General features: G+C 40.4%; 2 long non-coding RNA genes across 2 annotated transcripts; one reads left to right on the top strand and one right to left on the bottom strand.

Annotated features, from left to right (window-relative positions):
* The first annotated feature begins 1,843 nt into the window (after nt 1-1,843).
* On the top strand, nt 1,844-3,219 carry LOC139026070 (uncharacterized). The gene is made up of 3 exons (XR_011477777.1): nt 1,844-2,004; nt 2,332-2,376; nt 2,915-3,219. It is a non-coding gene; the product is annotated as an uncharacterized lncRNA (long non-coding RNA).
* Nucleotides 3,220-4,560: 1,341 nt separating this feature from the next.
* Nucleotides 4,561-5,178, bottom strand: LOC112076536 (uncharacterized). Its single transcript, XR_002895210.2, has 3 exons — nt 5,114-5,178; nt 4,858-4,905; nt 4,561-4,651 (listed from the first exon to the last, which is right to left on the bottom strand). It is a non-coding gene; the product is annotated as an uncharacterized lncRNA (long non-coding RNA).
* Nucleotides 5,179-7,023: the final 1,845 nt, after the last annotated feature.

Genomic DNA, 7,023 nt, shown 5'->3' with positions numbered 1-7,023 from the left:
TAAAGGTGACTTTCTTTCAGACTTGTATGCTGGCTGGTCTCTATGTAAATAGACTGTATGTCCGGTTATAAACTACACATGAAGAACTGAGAACAAATGCATACTTTCACTATGTACCATAGCTATGATACCTCTCCTACAGTATTATAGCCACCTCTCGTCACCTAAGAAAACTAACCTGCCGGTTGGTTGACCATGCTATACAAGTGTGCATTCATGGTACTGTATATAAAACAATTAATTGATCAGCCTGTGGAATGTAAGTCATGATGTACTGTGTGATTGAGTTGTTATTGCTAATGAACAGTCTCCATTCTACTACTATACTGCATCTGTATAAATGTAAATGAACAACAGAAGACAAAGACATTTGAAGGATGTTTTTTTCWCCCAGAATGASWAAGATGCTCATTTGACTTTTTGTCATTGCTAGATGCTGTTTGGTCTCTCCAAGCTCAAGGTTAGYSAGATAACATTRTTAACGGTGATRTAGTGAGATGYCCACACACTTTAGTTTTACARTAGTTYTTCCATTTTAACTATTTTAGTTAACCCATTAAATGAAATGTGCTAACAATATTTTAGTCAGTCACTGTCATCTGTTTAGTAAAATGCTAGTCAACTTAATATGGAGATGTCATWCACTGTCTCTCTGTGTTCTCTGTTTGTGKGTTCAATGATATTGACGAAGGGAACAGAAGTCTTAGACAATATTGGAGATTTAACACATTGCCGTAGTGTGAAAATGTATTTTCCTCTGATCTCACAGACCTTCCTCAGCCTAGTCTGACAGTGTGTCCTACAGTCATCAGAGAGAGACTCAGTTCAGATGAGCTGTCAGACTCCTCCATCTGTCTCTTTAGATCAGTGTTTCTTCTCCATAGTGGGAAGAGGGACTTTACTCTAGCTTCACTCTGTAGACATACACTCACAGGAGCTCAGCGCTCAGATGAACAGTTTCGCAAGTGATTACTACTGCTAATGCTAGTTAGCAATTGCGCTAATGCTAGTAAGCAGATTTTTTTTTTCAAAACTGAACGCAGAGACATAAAAATGGTATCCATGAGTTCATTGACTCGGGAAATAGAACAAGGGGAGGGGACATTTGGCCCTTAGACTTGCCTGTAACTTGAAAAGACAAAGGTGGAGGTCTTTGTTCCGGTTCTGATCCTTTTCTGTTCTCTTCTCTGAACACACATGGACACAGAACGTAATCAAGCTCTGACCAATTACGAATACTTTAGTTCTGGGTTAACTGAGATTGCCTGAAATAACAAGGAGTGATTAGGCTGTCAGTAAATTTCTTAAACCACAAAATGCTTAACGCTCTATTATTCTGTTCTCACAGAACTTCCTCAGATGAAAGTGAGTTGTGGAGTCATCAGAGAGAGAGAGACTCAGTTCAACTGAGCTGTCAGACTCCTCCAGCTCTCTATGTGTCTCACCTTTACTTCTATAAAGAGAGGGGATTTAATCTGCCAGGCTCATCCGGTACGCAGACACTCACAGGAACAGAGCTGCTCTTTTGGGCAGGTCAAGCATTTCCAGTTGTGATCAAAGTGACATGTTACTACGCTTTAGAGATCATAAACCTCAACCACAAATACAAATACAGTTGTCAAAAACATGAAACCATAAAGTCAAAGACACATTTTTTACTCAGACAAGTTAGTTTGTTGGTTTAGAAAATGTAATTGAAGCTATCAAATTATGCAAAATATCCGCTGTTAAAGACAAATAGCTACAGACAACTAAAATAATGACTGATGAATTATTCTGAATGTTCCTCTGCAACATTAGCCATACTTGCCATGTGAAACTGGTTTCTGCTGTCTGTGGTTTTCCTGTGAACAAGCTCCACATCTACTTCTCTATTCAAACAACCCTCTCTGACACAGTCACCATCTTCTGTGAAGTCAGACTAACAGTATGTAGATGTCTGACAAATGGCGTTATTCATCCCTGATATGGCTGGTCATCTGTTTCTGCTCATCCTCCTTTTGGGTGAGTTATTCCTCCATTCCAAGTTCCATCATCTGTTAGTGCTACAGGATTCTCTCTCCTCTTTTAATATTTTACTTCAGGAACTCTTTATATATTTCTGAATCTCATGGCTGTAATAATTGTGTCTTATTCCATTGATAATTTTATTGATGTATTTTTCTGTATCATTATATTTTGTTCAGATCAGAATGACTACTGCTTGATAACATGTCCATGGATCCATTGTTGTATATGACACTTTACCAACTTGTGCAAAGTGTCTCACATGTTTATTTATTATTTAGAATGGCACATTTTCCTGATCAAGACCTATTTTGTTATTTCCAGACACCTTCCAATACATCAAAGCCCAAGGTCATTACCAAGGTCATTGTGAGTGTTAAAAACTGGAATTATTTGCCGTTTCTAAAAATGTTTTGTTTAACTTTTTTTTACAGAATAATATTACCATCAATCAATCAAAGTTATCTTGTTAACCTAAACTGCATAATTGTGGATGCACTGTTATCATCTATTAGACAACAGTGACTTAAATGTTTTGTTTTCAAAGTATATCAAGTGCTACAATATCTATGAGTACTTAAACATTGAAAATGAATTTATAATTAAATGACAAGTGACACACTCCGTCATCTCCCACACCATAGATCCAAGCAATATAGTCCATGCGATTCAATTTGATTTCAAACGTGAGAATATAAGGAATTAAGTGAAAGGCAATCGTTGTAAACACACAGCACACATGATTAAAGGCACTCATAAATATGCATGATATCAAATAAGACATGCTGATACGTAATATAAAGAGAATGGCAGGCTCTAGTTTAGTAAGAGTCAGTGTCACTTGTGACATGTACATTACATTCAATCAGAGTGATGCAAAAAAGGAGTCTCTGTCCTTTCCTAACAGATCCAAAACCAGACATTAGAGTCTATTTTGATGGGTACTTCAACATCATCTGTTTGATTCCTGGATCCGTCAGTCCTGACACCACCTGTAACCTGTATGTTGGAGAGGAGAGTCAGCCATCCTTCACAGCAAAGATCAAGAAGAGAAAAGCCACCTCAGCATCCAAAAAGCGGTTCTGTCAATTCACTCCAAACAATAGTGATCTGATCAGACGTCTACAGTCAGTGAGGCGTAAGGAGGTGAGCTGTGAAAACAGAGTGAGCTCAGGACCAAACTCTCTCTCTCCACGCAGTGATGGGTACAGCTTTACACGTGAGTCATTATCTCCCTCTGGGCTGAGTACGCTCACAACTCGCTTCCTTCGTCTGCTACCGGTCTATCTCCGTTCAGAGTAGTCTTGGGGTACCAGCCTCCCTCTTGTTCTCGTCCCAGCTCGCCGATCCAGCGTTCCCGCTCAGTTGCCTTTTGTTCCAACGTTGTGAGCCGCACCTGGAGGAGGGTCAGGTCTGCACTTTGGGGCCGTTCCAGGGCGGGCAGACGTGAGAGCCGCCAATAAACGTAGGATTAAGAGTCTAGGTATTGTCGCGGGTTCAGAGAGGTGGCTTTCCCACTCGTAACCTTTCCCCATTACGACAGCTTCTCGCAAGTTGACTCCGCGGTTCATTGGTCCCGTTCCGTGTCTCTCAGGTCGTCAATCCCTGTCGCTGTGGCGACTGCTTCTTCCGCAACATCTTCGTCGCGTCCACACGTCTTCCATGTCTTTGTGTCAAGCTTTCTTCGCACCCGTTCGTCTTCCTCCCCCCCGTCTTGTCGAGGGCGCTCCTATTTACAAGGTCGGAAGATCATGGACATGTGCGTTCTCGGGACGTGGTCACAGTACTTAGTGGATTGGGAAGGGTTACGGTCCTGAGGAAAAAAAAAAAGAGGAGTTTGGGTCCCTCTCGGGACGTGCTGGACCGTTAGTTGATTGATGATTTCTTCGTTGCCGCCAGGGTTCCTCCCTCGAGTGCGCCAGGAGGCGCTCGTGAGTGGGGGGGGTACTGTCTGTTTGTTCTTTGGATCATGTCTTGTCCCTGTGCTTCCCTCTGCTGTCTTATTAGGTTCTTTCCCTCTTTCTCTCTCTCTCTCTCACTCGCCCTCTTTCCTCTCCCGCTCTCTCTCTAATCGTTCCGTTCCGCTCCCAGGCTGTTTTCATTCTCCTAACGACCCTCATTTACTCTTTCACACCTGTCCTAATTTTGCCTCTGATTAGAGTCCCTATTTCTCCCTCTGTTTCCGCTTTGTCCTTGTGGATTCTTGTTTGGATGTTTGCTGTTCCTGGGTGTCTTGTTCCGCCCTGTCGTGTTCTTTGCCTTTTCAGATGCTGCGTGTGAGCAGGTGCTAGGGTCAGCTACGGCCAGTGCCTTCCTGAAGCGACCTGCAGTCTGTGGCGTCGCAGTCTCCAGTCGTTCTTCTCTTTTACGAGAGGATTTCAGTTTTCCTATTTTTGGATTACCATTGATAATTTCCAGGAACATCATTATTTGTTTAATACTCGGAAATAAAGACTCTGTTTACTATTACGTCGCTTTTGGTCCTCATTCACCAGCATCATGACCCTCATGTGCACATGGAAGAGAGAAACCTTTATTAACAGATAACACACAACACAACTTATTACACACTAAACTAAAGTCTAGTGGACATACTTACCTTTACTTGGAGTGTCAGTGGTCTGAGAAGAATTAACAGTTGAACCTGGTGCAAGGAAAGTCATTCTAATTACACAAAAACGTTTTATCTAAATATATCTAAATGGGTTGATTTAATGAATCAAGTATCAACCTTTTTTTTAAATCAGAGAAATTTCGAAAGGAAAAAAACGTACAAAAATCTGAGGAATATAAAGCAATTCTATTTGTTTTAGGTTCTATCTACTAACTAGGTAAATATGACTAACACACCTGATGAAGGATTCACCGCTGTACTGGGGGTCAAAGGAGAGGTCAAACCTGGTGAGAAGAGAACTCATTACACAAGAAAGTAATTAACTAAGCAGAAAAAGAGAAGTATACTACACATTACCTACAATTCAGATGGACTAAAAGTACACAAATCTGGACTGAAATTACAAGCAGCTATGAATAGGTTTTAAGTAAACCGCTCAGAGCTTTAGTGAATTAATGTGAACAGAAAATGTTTAAATGCAAACTAAGTTACATTTAGTGGAGCTATTGGTAGTTGGTCTCACTGGGGTGTTGGGGGTCAAAGTAGAACTAACAGTCAACCTGCTGGGAAGCAATACAAGCAAGTTAATTGTGTATCTTATTACACAATTATAAGGTATTCTCATTAGTTAGAAAACAACAGAACTCAGTCAACAAGAAAGATGACATGTTACAACATACAAGTGGCACATTATTGTTAAAACCCAGACCTTTGACTGAATGTACAACTGGAAACAGTATTTGCAAAGACGGTCCCTTAGAGGACCAATACACCTGTTGTAGGACTCACTGTGATGATGAGGGGCAAAGTAGAACCAGGCCTTTCTTACTGCTGTAACGAGCTCTGCTATAAATAACAGCAGCACTAGGGCTGTTGCGGTGACAGAATAACCGCTACACTGGCTTTATTTGTCACATGCCCGAATACAAGAGGTGTAGACCTTACCGTGAAATGCTTACTTACGAGAGGTCAGTTTTTTTTATTTTGATTTAATGTTTTTTTCCACAAATGGAACATTCGCAATTATCTCTACTACCATGTGCGCATTGCTGCGCTTATAATGTGAAGAAAAAGCCTAATAGTTTGTCAACATGTCAAGCTAAACGTTCTGATCTGTTGTGTCAGACACATTGCATAACATAGTTTTTTTGATGCTAGTGGTTGTATTAACTTGGGATCTCTCATCCCACAACTGTCCCAGACTATGTTTGGTATATCTATTTCTCGCACAGAGTAGAATAGGTCGATTTTTGTACTATGGGAGATAGTAGATTGACATAGGCTAGTGATTTTGCTGTTCGTTAGGCCAACCTATCTTGTTGCTGACTAAGTAAATGTGACGTTTTTCATAACACAAATGGAACCTCGCAATTGTAAGGACGTGCACAGTTGCGTCTCCGATGTGTCTGTCTTAACTTGTAGCCTGTGAGAAAGACCCTATCAGGTGACAGAGCATCTATGAGTGAGAGAGCTTTGGATTGCAGCACACTCAGGGAGAAGGGCGAACGCAGCACTCCGGCGCAAAAGGCATGGATTTTTTAGACTGCATTACGGCCACATAGGGGATGCCATGTGAATTGGAGGCATTATCAAGTGCTTGTCAAATTGTGAATGAAGACTATGGAGTGTGTACAGCCTGTGAAAAAACAAAGCAGAGCTCATGCCTTTCAGCAAACCTTTTTCAAATCTCATTAGTCTCATCATGCAGCCTGACAATGTATTAAAAATCTAAACATGTAGCCCATCGTTTGTAGAACAACTAAAGTTACATTAATAACTCTAAATTAAGCATTTGTTTAATTGTATTCTTCATACTATAGAATAATACCACGGAATATAAGAAATATTGTCTACTGGATGAAGTAGTGTAGCAACACGAACAGGACCTAACAGAAGGACAACTCAGAGTATGCTATTCTTTTCTTCTGAAATATACTACATTTTCTTCATATACAGCTTCTTTAGACCTGTCAAAAATAATAATGGATTTACTGTGAATGTGTAGGCTCTATTATATGGATTTATGAGACTTTTTAAAATGGCTTGTCGGCTATGTGTGGAAGATTGGAGATGCTAAATGTGTTTATGTTAATTAACGGTCAATACTGTGAGACCAACAGTTATTTGCTTGACAATCACCGGCTGACGAAGTTTTGAGACATCTAAAGCCCTAAGCAGCACCCAAAGTACATTTATAAAAAGAAACAAAACAAATGTGTAGCCTACCTGCTGGAAAGAGTAGATGTTGGATCACTAATGTGAATCCCACCAGATTAAAAACATTTTTGGGATTGAAATGTGGTATTTAGTTTGTGGGTCAGAATGAATATAGCCATACTAAGAAGATGCTAAATCAAAGTGAGTCAGTTCATGAAACCTGCAGCCCTGATAGATTTGTTTTA

Source organism: Salvelinus sp. IW2-2015, unplaced genomic scaffold, assembly GCF_002910315.2.
Source record: "Salvelinus sp. IW2-2015 unplaced genomic scaffold, ASM291031v2 Un_scaffold3817, whole genome shotgun sequence".
Taxonomy (NCBI): Eukaryota; Metazoa; Chordata; class Actinopteri; order Salmoniformes; family Salmonidae; genus Salvelinus; species Salvelinus sp. IW2-2015.
The sequence above is the reverse complement of the archived record's forward strand: the minus strand, read 5'-3'. Positions and strand labels throughout refer to the sequence as shown.